This window comes from Nerophis ophidion, linkage group LG08 (genome assembly GCF_033978795.1).
Source record: "Nerophis ophidion isolate RoL-2023_Sa linkage group LG08, RoL_Noph_v1.0, whole genome shotgun sequence".
NCBI classification, from domain to species: Eukaryota; Metazoa; Chordata; class Actinopteri; order Syngnathiformes; family Syngnathidae; genus Nerophis; species Nerophis ophidion.
Genome location: NC_084618.1, coordinates 43,152,915 through 43,170,111, shown reverse-complemented (window position 1 = coordinate 43,170,111; position 17,197 = coordinate 43,152,915). Strand labels below are relative to the sequence as shown.

The 17,197-nt window shown below is 44.6% G+C and overlaps 1 pseudogene; it reads right to left on the bottom strand.

Annotated features, from left to right (window-relative positions):
- Positions 1 to 1,830: 1,830 nt before the first annotated feature.
- Positions 1,831 to 5,061, bottom strand: LOC133558439 (uncharacterized; annotated as a pseudogene).
- Between the last annotated feature and the right edge of the window lie 12,136 nt (positions 5,062 to 17,197).

Here is a 17,197-nt window from a genome sequence, read left to right as displayed (position 1 = left end):
AGCTTGTAGGTAAAAATATATTTAAGACAAAAAAAAACAAAAGATGAGTGCAGACACCCATGGGAAAGGCTATGCTAAACCAAACAAAAAGAAAAGGCTACAAAGCAAACAGACCCACTATAGGCGGAGCTGATAGCACTTAATCACAAATGTGAAGTGAATTATATTTATATAGCGCTCTTCTCTAGTGACTCAAAGCGCTTTACATAGTGAAACCCAATACCTAAGTTACATTTAAACCAGTGTGGGTGGCACTGGGAGCAGGTGGGTAAAGTGTCTTGCCCACGGACACAACGGCAGTGACTTGGATGGCGGAAGCGGGAATCGAACCTGCAACCCTCAAGTTACTGGCACGGCCGCTCTACCAACCGAGCTATGCCTATGTGTCAAAGGGCTGCACAAACCACAATGACATCCTCGGATCCGATTCCACATCAGGGGTAAGAGAGAACCTGCTAGCCGGTTTAATAAATGCAGAGTAGATATGATTAATAGTGTGAAAGTCCAGCGCATAGTGAGACCAGAAGGAAATCCTCTTGCATGTAGACATGTCAGCAGCACAAAGACGTCTATGGGTGTAAAAATTAACTGATAACCAATTTTAACTTTAGAGATACGAATACTATGGATCAATCTACATGCAGTATATGTGTGTGTGTATATATATATATATATATATATATATATATATATATATATATATATATATATATATATATATATATATATATATATATATATATATATATATGGTCAAACACATTAAAGCTTGCTATGGAAAAACGGTATGCTGCTGGTGCTTTTCTGTAACAACGGGGAGGCATGATGATGCGCAGATTGTTCTTCCGAGATGCCACATGAACTCCAGAGACAGTGTGCAGGTAAGAGAATGATTTAATGTACATAAATCAGGCAGGAACAAACAAACAAACACAAGGAAAGCATGTGTCTAGCACAAGGAAAGCTAAAGAAATAGCTCACAAGGGAAACACTAAGACGAGATTTACACACACAGGGAACTAGAAAACATCTGACGTGGCAGTTGCGTAAAGCAAACAAAAGCGCTACACAGAGTGACGGGAAAAGGTAGGACTAAATAGCTCTCTGATTAGTGCTCAGGAACAGGTGAGCGTCCCGAACAGTAATCAGAGGCAGGTGAACATAATCAGCACCCATGGCAACCAAGAAAACACAAAACAGGGGTGTTGGAACCGAACTTAAACAACAGGTGAATCAAAACCAAAAATATCATAACACAGTCACAATAATTATGAAAGACATGACAATTTTTTTTTAATGCATTTGATGTAGTAAATAAATAAATGAAGTATTTGAGCTTCTACACTGAAGCTGCTGTTTAATTCACGTGGTGGCACTTAATTGTATTTGCACTTGTGTTACTGTGGTGTTATAACACCTCTACTTGACACACGGCTTGCTTTTTTCTGAGCAAACAAGAGTTAATACCTGGGAGCTTTTCCAAAAGTGTTTTTTTTACATCTTTTTTTTTTTAATTGATGGATTGCAATGCCTTGAAGTTGATACTTCTACTATTTGCTAAAAATTATTGCAAGCACCATCATACAAGTAATTTTGTTTTCACAATGCAAAGCTTCCAGCTGCATCGAATTGCATTCTTAGTGAAGTGTGTGTGATAATATATATATATATATATATATATATATATATATATATATATATATATATATATATATATATATATATATACATATATATATATATATATAACTTGAATACACCTCACGGTGATGCTTGGACACGTCATCAGTGATAAACCCGGGGTCATAAGGTGTTTTGGGTCTTTAATCATCAGACACCTTCGCCCGGGCGACCCAGCCGGGGGTCATCAGACCTCGGCCGGTGTCCAAGTAGCGTACCACGGATCCCCCCTACGGATCCACAGCCACCGGGAGGCTTTTTCTGCTGCCTCAAGGATGTTCTTGATGGCTTGTCTGGATTGCAGTCCTCTAATGCCAAGGATTCTGAACACACGCTGAAGTGAGTGACCAGCAAAACCCCTGCACCCAATTTCGATTGGTTCGCAGCGGGCTCTCCAGCCGTTACTCCGACACTCTGCAGTGAGCTCTGCGTATTTGGACCTCTTTCGCTCATTTGCTTCGTCATTCCGCTCCTCCCAAGGGACAGTCAGCTCCAGTAGCACCACTTGCTTGGTTGACTCCGATGTTAACACCATGTCTGGGCGGACTGACGTGGTAGCGATGTTGGCCGGGAACTTCAGTTGCCTTCCCAAGTCAACATGGAGCTGCCAGTCACGAGTGGTGGCGAGGAGCCCTCCTGACAAGTTGGGCTTGCGGTTTGCCTTCTGTCCTGCTCTGATGAAGGTGATTGACTGCTTCGGGGCGGCCTGGGACTTGCTGTTATGTATCGCTGCGCAGATAGAATCCGCCAGGGCTTTTAAAACTTGGTCGTGGCGCCAGCGCTACCGCCCCTCCCCTAGTGCCTTTGGGCAACAACTCAGGATGTGCTCCAAGGTGCCCCTCCTCTGGCACAGTTTGCACTCCGGAGTGTCTGCTAGGCCCCAGGTGTGCAGGTTGGCGGGGCATGGGAGGACATCGTACACAGACTGGATGAGAAATTTTGTGCGTAGAGGTTCAGCTCTCCAGAGCTCTGCCCAGGTGAGTATTCGAGTTTCTGCATGCTCCCACCTTGTCCACGCCCCTTGTTTGGACATGCCGACCATCCGGCAGCAACGTTCTTCCTCCACCTCTGCACGGATCTCCTCTTGGACCAGTTGGCGCTTCTCCTTGCCACAGGCCTGGTCAAAGCGTGGTTTTGGAAAGCTGCCGAGGCCTGCCCTCCCCCTTGCCACAGTACCCAGCAAGGTTTTGTGCCTCAGCCGCGCCTCTGTTCTGCTTACGGCTTCTTGTGCCTGCCACTTCCTCACGGTCTTAACAATGATTCCTGCCGAAGTGACCTTGACATCTGCGGAGTCCCTGTACATCATTACCTCTCTGGAGCGGGTGACCTTGAATTCTTCCAACAATCCCCTGAGAGGGAGCTGCAACTTGGTGGAATGGCCATAAAGAGCAATGCTGCTTAAGGACCGAGGGACCCCCAGCCATCTCCTTAGGAACTGACTGATGGTCTTCTCTAGTACCTCAACTGTCGTCATTGGTACCTCATAGATTAACAGAGGCCAGAGTATTCTAGGCAAGACCCCGTGTTGGTATATCCAGGCTTTAAAGTTTCCTGGGAGACCAGATTTGTCAATGGCTGTGAGCCATGAGGTCAGGTCGCTCTTTGTCTGCTGCAAAGCCACTGCGTCCTTCAGGGAGCTACGAAAGATCTTCCCCAGGCTCTTGACAGGTCTTTCGGTCACCGTTGGAATCAAGGACCCCCCAACTGTAAAGCGGAAATGGTCGGCCACTTTACCTTTCTTCAGGATCAGAGACCTGGACTTTGCTGGCTTAAAGCTCATCTTTGCCCATGTGATGAGCCGTTCAAGCCCCTGGAGGAGCCACCCGCACCCAGGCACAGATGTGGTCATCACTGTGAAGTCATCCATAAAAGCTCTTATGGGGGGCTGCCGGGTCCCAGATCTTGATTTTGCCCCTCTGCATTCAACCTCCGCAAACTTGACAATCATGTTCATTGCCAAGGAGAAGAGTGACACTGAGATTGTACAACCAGTGATTATGCCCTTCTCCAGGCGGTGCCAGGCAGATGTTACGTGGCTTGAGGAGACTCTTGCGTAGAAGTTGTGGTAGTAGTCCATGATAAGGTTGCAGATCTTCCCATGAACATGGTGTCTTGTCAGTGCTGTTTCAACAAGTTTGTGCGGGATAGATCCATAGGCGTTGGTTAAGTCAAGCCAGAGAGTTGCCAAATCTCCTTTGCTCTCCCTTGCCTCCCGGATCAACTGCGTCACCACTCTTGTATGCTCCAGGCACCCAGGCACTCCAGGTACTCCCCCCTTCTGGACAGAGGTGTCTATGTAGGCGTTCTTCAAGAGGAACTCGGTTAGTCGTTGGGACAGGATCTTAAAGAATATCTTGCTCTCAACGCTGAGCAGCGAGATTATACGAAACTGCTCGATGTTACTGGAGTTCTCTTCCTTCGGGATCCAGACGCCTTCCGCGTGTCTCCACTGGGTGGCGACTTTCCCTCTCCGCCAAATCACCTTCAAGATCTTCCACAGACGCTTGAGGAGCCGTGGACACTGCTTGTAGACCTTGTAAGGGACACCGCGGGGGCCGGGAACCGAACCAGATCTTGCAGCTTTCACAACTTCCTTTACCTCTGCCAGGATGGGTTCGTCACTGTTGAATTGGGACACTGGATCTGGTGGAGTCACCAGTGTCTCAGAAGGGTCAAGGTCTTGATCTCTTGAAACATCACTGAAGGTGGCATTGAGATGATGGTCAATCTCTTCTACAGGGCAAGCGAGGTGACCACTTCGCTTCTGGCCCAAAAGCCTCCTAGTGAAGGTGAAGGGGTTGCCAATGAAGGCGCTTCGCTTCCGTGCCCTTTCCTTTCCCCTCCTTCGGTGACATTCGGCCCTCCTCAACGTGATGAGCTTCTTTCTTACAATGTTAGTGAGTTCCGACAGAGGAGGTCTTTCCTCTTCCTTGGCTTAAATTGACGTCTTAAGGATTTGAGTTCTTGCCTCAACCTGCTTATCTTGACTTCCCGCCGATTGAGTTTTACCGGGTTTCTAGCTGCTCCTTGCTTCTGTTCCACTCCAAAACGCTCACCTCCTATGCTCATTACGAGGGAGCACATAGTTTGGAGTTTCTGGTCAGCGTCACCCTTCGAAATGGATTCCAGGGCTTCATCTACGTCCTCATCCAGCTTGGTCCACTCCTGGCTATTAGCAACAGGCCACTTCACTCGGCGGTGTTCCGATTTTCTACTTGGTGGGGGGGAACGTGTTGCTTGGAAGTTCTGGGTACTGCGGGTAGACTCCGGACATGGCTCCTCCTCCGTCTGACCAGGTTGTGCAGCAGGCACAACAGGAACTGTTGCTTCGGCTGCCGTTTCTGAGCGTCGCTTCACTTGTTCCCTCTCAAGGCAGGCCATCTTAGTCTGGTGGATCTTCAGACCTCTCGAGTTTTTGCAGACCTTGCCGCATATGCAGACTGCGCTCGTAATCCGTTGTCCATTTGCTTGGGTCATAACCAGTAAATCCGTCCGGTTGGGATGCTCATCCTCCTCCCCTTTCGGGCATCCCTGGGGGTATTTTCCTGTAGGGTTCTTCGTAGCAAGATTTGGGTGCCCCCTCGCGGGAGCTGTAGGTCAGGGAGCTGGCCTTCCCTACCCCGGTTGCCGTCTTTACGGACTGTCCACTGTCTCTCCAGTTGTCACCACTCTTTTCGTGGACGTCATCCAGCCTTTCCTGGAGGTCACTGGCTCAGCCAGATGTGATAGAACTTGAATACACCTCACGGTGATGCTTGGACACGTCATCAATGATAAACCCGGGGTCATAGGGTGTTTCGGGTCTTTAATCATCGGACACCCTCGCCCGGGCGACCCAGCCGGGGTGATCAGACCCCGGCCTGTGTCCAAGTAGCGCACCACGGATCCCCCCTACGGATCCACAGCCACCGGGAGGCTTTTTCTGCTGCCTCAAGGATGTTCTTGGTGGCTTTTCTGGATTGCAGTCCTCTAATGCCAAGGATTTTGAACACACGCTGTAGTGAGTGACCAGCAAAACCCCTGCACCCAATTTCGACTGGTTCGCAGCGGGCTCTCCAGCCGTTACTCCGAATCTCTACAGTGAGCTCTGCGTATTTGGACCTCTTTCGCTCATTTGCTTCGTCATTCCGCTCCTCCCAAGGGACAGTCAGCTCCAGTAGCACCACTTGCTTGGTTGACTCCGATGTTAACACCATGTCTGGGCGGACTGACGTGGTAGCGATGTTGGCCGGGAACTTCAGTTGCCTTCCCAAGTCAACATGGAGCTGCCAGTCACGAGTGGTGGCGAGGAGCCCTCCTGAGAAGTTGGGCTTGCGGTTTGCCTTCTGTCCTGCTCTGATGAAGGTGATTGACTGCTTCGGGGCGGCCTGGGACTTGCTGTTATGTATCGCTGCGCAGATAGAATCCGCCAGGGCTTTTAAAACTTGGTCGTGGCGCCAGCAATACCGCCCCTCCCCTAATGCCTTTGGGCAACAACTCAGGATGTGGTCCAAGGTGCCCCTCCTCTGGCACAGTTTGCACTCCGGAGTATCTGCTAGGCCCCAGGTGTGCAGGTTGGCGGGACATGGGAGGACATCGTGCACATACTGGATGAGCTCTGCCCAGGTGAGTTTTCGAGGTTCTGCATGCTCCCACCTTGTCCACGCCCCTTGTTTGGACATGCCGACCATCCGGCAGCAACGTTCTCCCTCCACCTCTGCACGGATCTCCTCTTGGACCAGTTGGCGCTTCTCCTTGCCACAGGCCTGGTCAAAGCGTGGTTTTGGAAAGCTGCCGAGGCCTGCCCTCCCCCTTGCCACAGTACCCAGCAAGGTTTTGTGCCTCAGCCGCGCCTCTGCTCTGCTTACGGCTTCTTGTGCCTGCCACTTCCTCCCGGTCTTAACAATGATTAACACATCCGACACGTATGTAGGATGTGTTGGATGTGTTAATTAACATTAACACATCCGACACGTACGTAGGATTAACCGAAGGAGCGTTCAAAACAAGATGGAATAATCACAACGTCTCCTTTAGAAACCAGACTTTGCAGAATTCTACAGAACTCAGCAAACACATTTGGAACCTCAAAGACAATAATGTTGAATATTCAATAACATGGTAAATTCTTGCATCCAGCACACCTTACAACAGTGGTAATAAAAGAGGCAACCTATACTTAAAAGAGAAACTGTTTATTATATATCATCCAGATCTATCATCCCTCAACAAGCGCAGTAAAATCATTTCAACATGCCGCCACAGACGGAAACACCTCCTAGGTAACACATGAGCCAATCACCACACCCTACGCCTGCCTGTACCCACCCACTCTGTGCCCTATATAAACCATTGTATGTAAATGCTTCCATTAAAATATCCTGATGATTGAGGGAACCCCTCATGAAACAGTTCCGTAGATATGAAGTAGTCTTGTGATTTTTCCCACACCTACATATATATATATATATATATATATATATATATATATTATATATATATATATATATATGAAATGCATGCATGCATATAAATTCTGCTGTTACAAACGGCCCTCTGATGGCAGCTATAACTCCAATGTGGCTCTCAATGAAAACGAGTTTGACACCCTGCTTTAGATGAACTTTAAGATAAATATGATAAAGGGGGGTGCTATATAATATATTGGGTTGGGCTGGCACTGCCATTTATAGTATAAAATGAGAAAAACATGTTAGAAATGTACACTGCGTTGTAGAAAAATTATGTGGGAAACAATGGTGTTCCTAAGCATTACCTACGTCGCACATACTGAGAGACTGCCATTATTTAAGATTTATTAGAAAATACAGGTCATGTAGGTGTCAGTCAAATTGTTTTACTATGTTTATGTTGGAGACCAGAAGTAGTTTTCAGTTATTGCATATTTGTAAAGCACCCTGTATAGCTTCCCGTTCTGATAAATAACATTGTAAAGGTTCCCTTGATTAAAGTGCAAGCTGTTGTCATTTGCACTGTGCATCATATTTGAACAAGAAGGAATGTGGCGGAGGAGCAGTGACTTAAATGAGAACCACTACGTTGACAGAACTGTGTTTCTTTATATGGCAAGTACTGGCGCTGAGGACAAAACAATGGTTTGCCATGCCAACATGTTACAGAGAGGATTGAGGAAAGACATGGTTAATTCTAATTTGTAGTCAGTATGGTCGAATGGAAAACATTATGATTCACTCACAAAGAACTATACTCCATAGTCTTAGGCCGAAAATGGGTTGGTTTTGATGACTTTTGTCATTGGAGTCTGTTTACATCGAAAATAGTATATGCTATATGAAAATCAAGTATTTGATCCCCTGCTGATTATGTAAGTCTCCTCCTTACAAATATATTAACAGTCCAAGGTTTTTTTGTTTTGTTTTTTGCCCATGAAGCTCACACATTGGTCACGCCACCTGTTTATGTGGTTTGATTGACTGATTGAAACTTTTATTAGTAGATTGCTCAGTTCAGTACATATTCCGTACAATTGACCACTAAATGGTAACACCCGAATACGTATTTTAACTTGTTTAAGTCGGGGTCCACGTAAATCAATTCATGGGTTAAATACACCTGTCACAGAAACAACCTCCTTTTTTTAGTTTGATTTTAAAAGACATCAGGGACAATATTGAAAGATTTGAAATGGAAGAGACCACTTTTGCTTGGATATACATGACGTCACATCCGGCTCATTATATTTGTGTGGTGGGAAAGCGAGCGTCTGTTCTCAATGGGTATTTGGCAGCATTTAGCCTTTCTCGAAAAAAAATGCCCAATGCTTGCGTTGCTTTCGGCTGTACGAACTGTTTACATTTTTCAAAAAGGATAAACTTCCTCGAGAGGTAATCAAGGACGGAAAAGTGCAAGATTTTAAGAAAGACGATAAGAAAAATGGTACACACTCCAGTCCAAGGTAGCATGCAGAGTTAAAGAAGACACACGTTTGCAGTAACCACTTTGTTAAATGTTTTATATTTTTTTATTTACTCTAAATAACCTAAATGATTCCCGAGGACGGCCAACGCTGCTGTTCACTGCTCCCCTCACCTCCCAAGGGGTGGAATAAGGGGATGGGTCAAAGGCGGAGGGTAATTTCACCACACTTCGTCTGTGTCTGACTATCAGTGGTACTTTAACTTTACTCATTTAATATTTCCCATTAAAGTATTCTCTTGATATTGTTTGTATTTAAATTTTTGAGAAACAGATACTTGCATCAGCTGTTTTGTCAGGTAAGGTACTTCTACATCTCCTCTCTTGTTTATTTTGGACATAAATGTGTTAGAATGCATATGCATAATATTGTGATGAGTGGAGTGAATTGTGAAGTGAATTATATTTATATAGCGCTTTTCTCTAGTGACTCAAAGCGCTTTACATAGTGAAACCCAATATCTAAGTTACATTTAAACCAGTGTGGGTGGCACTGGGAGAAGGTGGGTAAAGTGTCTTGCCCAAGGACACAACGGCAGTGACTAGGATGGCGGAAGCGGGAATCGAACCTGCAACCCTCAAGTTGCTGGCACGGCTGCTCTACCAACCGAGCTATGCCGGTTGGTAGAGCATATCCATTCAACAAACTAACAATACCAGTCAGGTATTGTTAGTTTGTTGAATGGATATGCAGTCACGAGTGTCAGCTGTCGGGTGCTAGTAGTCATACTGTAGTTCGTTTACATGGGCGCAAAGCTGAATGAATAAATGCAACCTTACCTGAGCAAAAACGATCATGATTTATTGGAAGAATCTTGATACTAATTTCTTTGGCCCAGCCACTCACTAGTAAGTTTTCCAAGTTTTTATTTGTTTTGATTTGTAGAATGACGTCTGGAGAACACTATGTGTCTGGAAACTCCACTGACGGATAATCCTTTATATCACTTGACAAATCTTTGTTTGATAAAGTATATGGATCTATTCCATTACATATTTCGATCTGCTTTTTGCTGGAAGGTCTAGGCCCCTTGCGTACTCAGAGAGTTCGCACACTGCTTGCTGCAGAACAGCCATCTTCGCTTGGCTGACCACCCCTTTTTTCACTTCCCTGAAGAAGTCATGTGACAGAATGCAAGCAATAGGTACAATAATTCACAAATGAAAGATAGTTAAGACGAATATTGAGTGTTTTGGCGGCAGAGATGTTCAATACATACTTGAGACCTCTGATTTCGGGAGGTGGGGGGGTAGGGGTTGGGGCGTGGTCGGGGGTCGGGCGGAGGCGTGGTTGGGGCGTGGTTAAGAGGGGTGGCGTATTATTCACCAACTCAAGTATTTCATATATATTTCATAAATATATATATATATATATATATATAAATATATATTTCATATATATATATATATATGAAATACTTGAGTTTAAGTGAATTCTAACTGTATATATTTATTTTATTATATATATAAATAAAATAAATAGTTGAATTTCAGACAGCACCTATCAAATACACAGTAATAAAAACACAGTTGTTCTACTAACTGTACTGTGCTTGCTTGTTACTAAAAAACCAAACTTACCTTTCACTATTTGAATAACCTTTGTTCTGCCAATTGCGTATTGGCGAGCGATTTCCGAATCCGGGAACATCCTTTACGGATTTGTTGTAGACATCCGCAAATGAGAACGGGATGTTGCTTCCAGCTATCAGCATAACCATCTTTGTCTCAGCATAAGATACACCATCGGGTCTCCATTTTGCAAGATGGGCCATAATACTGGGTTGTGAACGATGCTGCGCTGCGGACGCTTTGTGCTTTGCTGACTGTTCATGGCTGAGTATATCCATTCACCGTATTCAATGGAGAAGTCTGTTCTACAAAATTTACAGGCAACATAGCCCTCCCCCTTCGAACTCTCCTGGATAAACTGAAATTCTTATTTCCAATCGTTCTGGAACTTGCAAGTGTATTTCTTCATTCTGCTCGTCGAAGGTGTAATATATTAGGTTGAACCGACATTCTATTCTATGTACAGTAGATGACAGTATTGTCCTGTTTAAGAGAGTCACAACATTGAGTCAGGTTCTCATGGAGCTGGAGTGGGCGGGGCCTCCAGCTCCGTCTGAATTTCGGGTGATTTTCGGGAGAAAATTTGTCCCGGGATGTTTTCTGGAGATGCGCTGAATTTCGGGAGTCTCCCGGAAAATCCAGGAGGGTTGTCAAGTATGGTTCAATATGAGCCCGTCAACAACATCCTGATTTATACTGCTGGCCCTGCAACCCAGATTCAGATAAGAAAAATAGATGGATGAAATCCAAACAAACCTGAGATTGACCAGCATTTTCAAACATAAGCTTTCAAGGTTTTGCTCCACCGTATCTTGATTCCATATCATCAAGAATGGGATGGTGGTCTCAACTCTTACTTGTCAAAATACTAAAATCACCTAGAGATACCTCTTCATGCTTTTCTGTATGAGAAGTTCTTCTCCATCACAAAACCACCAGCCCTACTCACAGACCGCTTGGATCTCTGTGGGAGGGGATGAGAAGAAACGGGAAGCCAATGCATCAAAATGCATTCCAAGCACTGCTCAAAACCCGACGCTGCCTCTGGAATAATAGATTTGATTGAATTAGCCAATCATTTTTCTCCGCACTGCTACAGCTCAACGTGGCCTGATCCTGCTGCTAGCCAAACATCTGTGATTGAGGTGTCAGTTTGCTGAAAAGGTTTAAAATGGAACAGAATAAATAGTGTTTGTGTTTGAAGTCTGGCTTTAACTAAGCGGTTATGCAGGACAACTTTGTCTTCTGCCTTCCTGAAAACAGAAATGACTAATTCAAAATGCTACAATTGCAAACGGCAGCACTCAATCATTACACGGTGAGGTCCCTTAACATTTAGAATGGGCCAACAGGGGACAGTTCTTCACTTGAATGATTAAATTGCATGGCACATTAATCAAAAGTGCATTGAGCTGAAGTGCGCTATGTCTGAGAGCATTTCATCCAGAAACATCTGAGACCAGGGATATAAAAAGGAACATGCTACGGGGTGTCTTTGTATTTAGCTCACCGGCAGAATATGAAACATAAAATGGAGGGGGGTGGGCTCTCCGAGTGGAGAAGAGGTGTCACTGTAGATCATGTTAGATCCAACACGCCCTGACTTTGAACATCATGACTGCTTGTTAATATTCCTGTCTCTCGGCAGGAATTTGTGGAGGCTGAGATGGGATTGCAGTGATAACTAAAATACATGGCAAAGGATGCACTCCCCTGAGTTACCTGGAACCTGACCAGCAAGCTAAGCTGCCTATAAAGCAGCATGAAAGTAAATCAGGGCCTGTAATTGGCTTGTTTCATGCTTTCGGTTTCTTTCTCTGTATTTACTTCAACATTGTTGACAGAGTCCCAATTTGTGGTTTCCTCTTCTGTTCATAAAAAGATGGAAAATAATAAGTGTGAGGGGTAGGGACTGATTGAGTTGGAGATTAAAGTTTAGTAGCATGGATATCATTGTTGTGCCCCTGTTGAAATGTAATATTTCACACTAGTGTCAAATTAGTTTTCTCTGTTTTTGTTTGAATGGGTTAGTCTGGCAAGTGGATCCTATTGCAGGTGTTTAGTATTAAACTCTGAGACTGTTTTTTTCGGATATTGATCACGTTGGGGTTCCGGTCAGAGAACACACGGTCATCAATTGGACTCTTCAAGCTTTAATGGTGGATATTGGTTTGGGTTAGGTTATGTTAGTATCTGTAAACCACAAGCAAAACACCCATCAACGTGTATGTCATCTAACTATACAACAATATGTGCCTATAGCTATGCTCAAAGTATAGTACTAGAGACATAATACAAAGAACAGAAAACAAACAAGTTGTCAATATATTTCAGTTTTAGTTGTGAACTAGCCACATTAGCAGCAGCAATGCCATCCTTAACCGTGAGATGTTAGCACGTAGCTTTTTGCCAACACAGCACCAATAATAATATTAAAATACCACTAAACCTTAAACAAACACAGTGGTGTCTATTAATAAACTAAATGAGTCTTATATAATCATCAACATACTCACATCGTCAAAGACTAGAACTCCGAATGAAAGTAGCAGAGACACAAGTTACCACACATTAACACAAGTCAAATAGGAAGCGGAAGTGACGCCTACAGGAAGGAAACGGAATGCTTCAAAATAAAAGTATCTGAAAAGGTATATAAACACGGAGAATTCTTAACAGCTGGGTTGCAACCATTTGACGGAGAGGCTCTACCAGGTTGTACTTGTTGCGTAGGGAACCTAAAGGGTTTATTTACCTCTAGGAGTTCAGATTATGTTTTGTAAAAGTTTACAGGTAAATATACAAGCCAGAGATCATTAGAAAAAATTATCAATGTGATGAAGTTATCTGGTCGACAGCATTTCCTTGAAAGCGCGAAAAGAATAGAAGAACAAAAGTATGGAGACTCACCACTTCTCGGTCCACAACTTAAAGGGGTCATATTACTAATTTTATTGTACGTTTAAAACACTTCCTTGGAGGTACTTTGGTCCAATTTTTGCATACATTTTGCTTTAGAAACCTATTTTCAAACCACTTAATTCTGTCTCTAAAAAATAGCTGTTTTAGTAAGCAGGCTCCGTAGACCAGTTGAGTGAGACTGATTGTTGTCCCCGACAGCCATTTTTCTAGTTTTAAGGAACTGTGAAGTTATCTAGTAAATTATATTGTGCAGTGCAGACAACAATGTAATACAAAACACTAATAAACATTGTTTGTTCAACTTATACTCTGTAACGAGATGTGCCATATATTTTAAGTGATGTTTCAAGCAAACCTCATGTATCTATGTTTAATATGTTCAATACTGTAAGTACATATAAGTAAAGCTTCAGTGAAGTATTCACTAGGCAAGCGCCTCGATGAACCAACCAAATTCCATGGGTTCACCTGTTAGCCAGGTAAACCCATCAGTGAACCTGATTAGCCTCGAAACAAGCTGATATCACGTAGGGCTGGAAAATGACATGGAGTTGTGTAACTACAAAATATGTCACACTATAACACTTTATATCTTCTAAGCCAATCGACTTCTGTCATCGTGACCAGTAATATACCCAGCAGGTAACGTGTGTGTGTGTGCGTATGTGCGTGTGTGTGTGTGTGCGCGCTTGTAGGCATAAATGACTGAGTGTATAATCATATGAAAATAACCAAAACATGTCCTAGCATAACATGTTTCTGAGCTAACACACACTAGCATAAAAAGTTAACAAAATCCCCAGTCTCTTCACAATTTACAAAACCCCCACCTTAATATAACTCTTAGTCATCATATTTTGTGAATAAATCGGCTTAATAGTGCAAAACAATAACTTTTTTACATTTTTTAACTGGGGAGCCTGGTCCCTTGCCTTCATCCTTACCTTAGAAAAGGACATGGAGTTGTGACCTAAGATGGCCACAACCAACAAAGAAGAACATTTAAAGACAACAGTAAACAGATCACAAAGTGGCGCCCCATGGTGGCTTCCCTGAAAACTGTCCCAAACTTCTGAAAGAACCTCTGCAGACTCCCCACATCAGTTCACCTCCTTACACATGTTAAGTGAAATTAGCTCTCACAAATTATAAAATCTTCTGGTCCTATCAATCAATCAATCAATCAAAGTTTATTTATATACCCCTTCATCACAGGTGTCTCAAAGGGCTGCAAAAGCCGCTCAAAGGGCTGCACAAGCTGCAACGACATCCTCGGCAAAGATCCCACATTCGGGCAAGAAAAAACTTAACCAATTGGGAACAATGACAAACCTTGAAAGGAACCGCAGATGTGGGACAAGTACGTGATGCCTGGTCATCTTTCTAGCGTGATTACAAGTCCTAGCTATGTTCCTCTTTCCTTTCTGACTGTCTCATCCTAGAGCCATTGGAGCCAACGTGTACAACTATGTTCAAAAGCCAGTGGTGCGATTAGCATGTCTTATGTGTTTACTAGGCCTGTTGCGAGTTAACTCTCTAAGACTAGCTTCAATGTCAGGTGCTCTGGCTCCGGGGATACACTTAATTATGGCTGGTTTGCTAAGCTGTATGTTTCGGGTAATGGTGTCCCCCATGACTAAGGTGTGGTGCCAGGTAGACTGGGATGTAGGACTAGCTGAAGAGCTAAGTCTATTATTCATCTCAACCGGTCCACCGTGGCTTGTAGGCCGCTTAGGGCTGCTACAAGCTGGTCTTGTCAGCTCGCTACAGCTAACACTAGCAAATGTGTCCGCAGTGTCTAAAGTTACGTAATTATTCTGCTTTAATTGGTGGACACAGTCCTCTAGTAGGGCCAACCTATCCATGACAACAGTGCACAAAGAGCAGGGAGCCATAATCACCTTGTTTCTATCACCGAATCGAGTTCTTGCTTTCTTCGGAGAAGTGGCCGCAGCATGAGGGAGCAGATGTCCTAGTCCATTAAAAGCTTCTGACCATATTTACCTCTGCTCCAATAATGTATTACGACAGAAGGGTTTCACTAGAAGCCTTTTGTTAGAATGTGCCGGGACTTTCAGCTAAAATTTCGCCAACTTTTAATCAGACTATGTTGTAAACCCTCTGGTCAAACTTTTCTTTTATGAGTTTTTCTTTTAAGTATGTGTGTTGAACATAAATAATCATACTAATGGATTTGACATAAGATAATAAAAAGAAAAGAAACAACTAACATTGATTGTCAAATAGTTCAAATTAATTCAGCTAATACACTGTCCCATGAGATTAACACCTCATTTACACCACATTTCAAAAGTAAAAGAAATTTCACCCCTTTTAAGTTTAAAGTTCAAAACACACCTGAGTATTCAATTAGGTTCGATCCACATCCAAGTGTAATCGCCCTGAGAAGGGAGATGTTTGAGTATACAGATACACTGAGACAACTTTGTTCTGCTTACGTCTGTAAAACTGCCAGTAGTAAATCAAATACCGAAGATTTACAAGTACACATTAATGCAACAAATATTCATAAAATGTGTTAAAGTATTATTTTTACAAATATACATTCAAGAAATAACAACCGAGTAGGTTTTCATGTTCTTTGCACTTATAGACTCTACCTTAGTGTAACAATCTTGGAAGATGTATCAACAAGTAAATACAAAAACTCAATACCGTTGGCCCTTTACTACTTTAGTAACAAAAGTCACTTCCATCTATTTATTTTCTACTTCTTCTCCCTTTTTTATGGTCGTAGGTGGTGCTGGAGCCTGTCTCAGCTGAATTCGGGAGGAAGGGGAGTCTCTTTCCTTAATGTTAAACAGACTACACTGAAGACTTTTATGAAGAAGAAAAAGCATGGACCCAGATTTCCCTCGCCCGGACGCGGGTCACCGGGGCCCCCCTCTGGAGCCAGGCCCGGAGGTGGGGCACAATGGCGAGCGCCTGGTGGCCGGGCCTGTTCCCATGGCACAGCCCGAAGAGGCAACGTGGGTCACCCCTCCAATGGGCTCACCACCCATAGCAGGGGCCATAGAGGTCGGGTGCAATGTGAGCTGGGCGGCAGCCGAAAGCAGGGCACTTGGTGGTCCGATCCTCGGCTACAGAAGCTAGCTCTTGGGACGTGGAACGTCACCTCACTGGGAGGGAAAGAGCCTGCGCTAGTGCGCGAAGTCAAGAAGTTCCGGCTGGATATAGTCGGACTCACTTCGACGCACAGCAAGGGCTCTGGAACCACTTCTCTCGAGAGGGATTGGACCCTCTTCCACTCTGGCGTTGCCGGCAGTGAGAGGCGACGGGCTGGGGTGGCAATTCTTGTTGCCCCCCGGCTCAAAGCCTGCACGTTGGAGTTCTACCCGGTGGACGAAAGGGTAGCCTCCCTCCGCCTTCGGGTGGGGGGACGGGTCCTGACTGTTGTTTGTGCTTACGCACCAAACAGCAGTTCAGAGTACACACTCTTTTTGGGAACACTCAAGGGAGTACTGGAAAGTGCTCCCCCGGGTGATTCCCTTGTCCTACTGGGAGACTTCAACGCTCACGTTGGCAACGACAGTGAAACCTGGAGAGGCGTGATTGGGAAGAAGGGCCGCCCGGATCTGAACCGGAGAAGTGTTTTGTTATTGGACTTTTGTGCTCGTCACAGTTTGTCCATAACAAACACCATGTTCAAACATAAGGGTGTCCATATGTGCACTTGGCACCAGGACACCCTAGGCCCCAGTTCCATGATCGACTTTGTAGTTGTGTCATCGGATTTAGGCCTTATGTTTTGGACACTCGGGTGAAGAGAGGGGCGGAGCTTTCTACCGATCACCACCTGGTGGTGAGTTGGCTGCGATGGTGGGGGAGGATGCCGGACAGACCTGGGAGGCCCAAACGCATTGTGAGGGTCTGCTGGGAACGTCTGGCAGAGTCTCCTGTCAGAGAAAGTTTCAATTCCCACCTCCGGAAGAACTTTGAACATGTCACGAGGGAGGTGCTGGAAATTGAGTCCGAGTGGACCATGTTCCGCACCTCTATTGTTGAGGCGGCTGATCGGAGCTGTGGCCGCAAGGTAGTTGGTGCCTGTCGGGGCGTCAATCCTAAA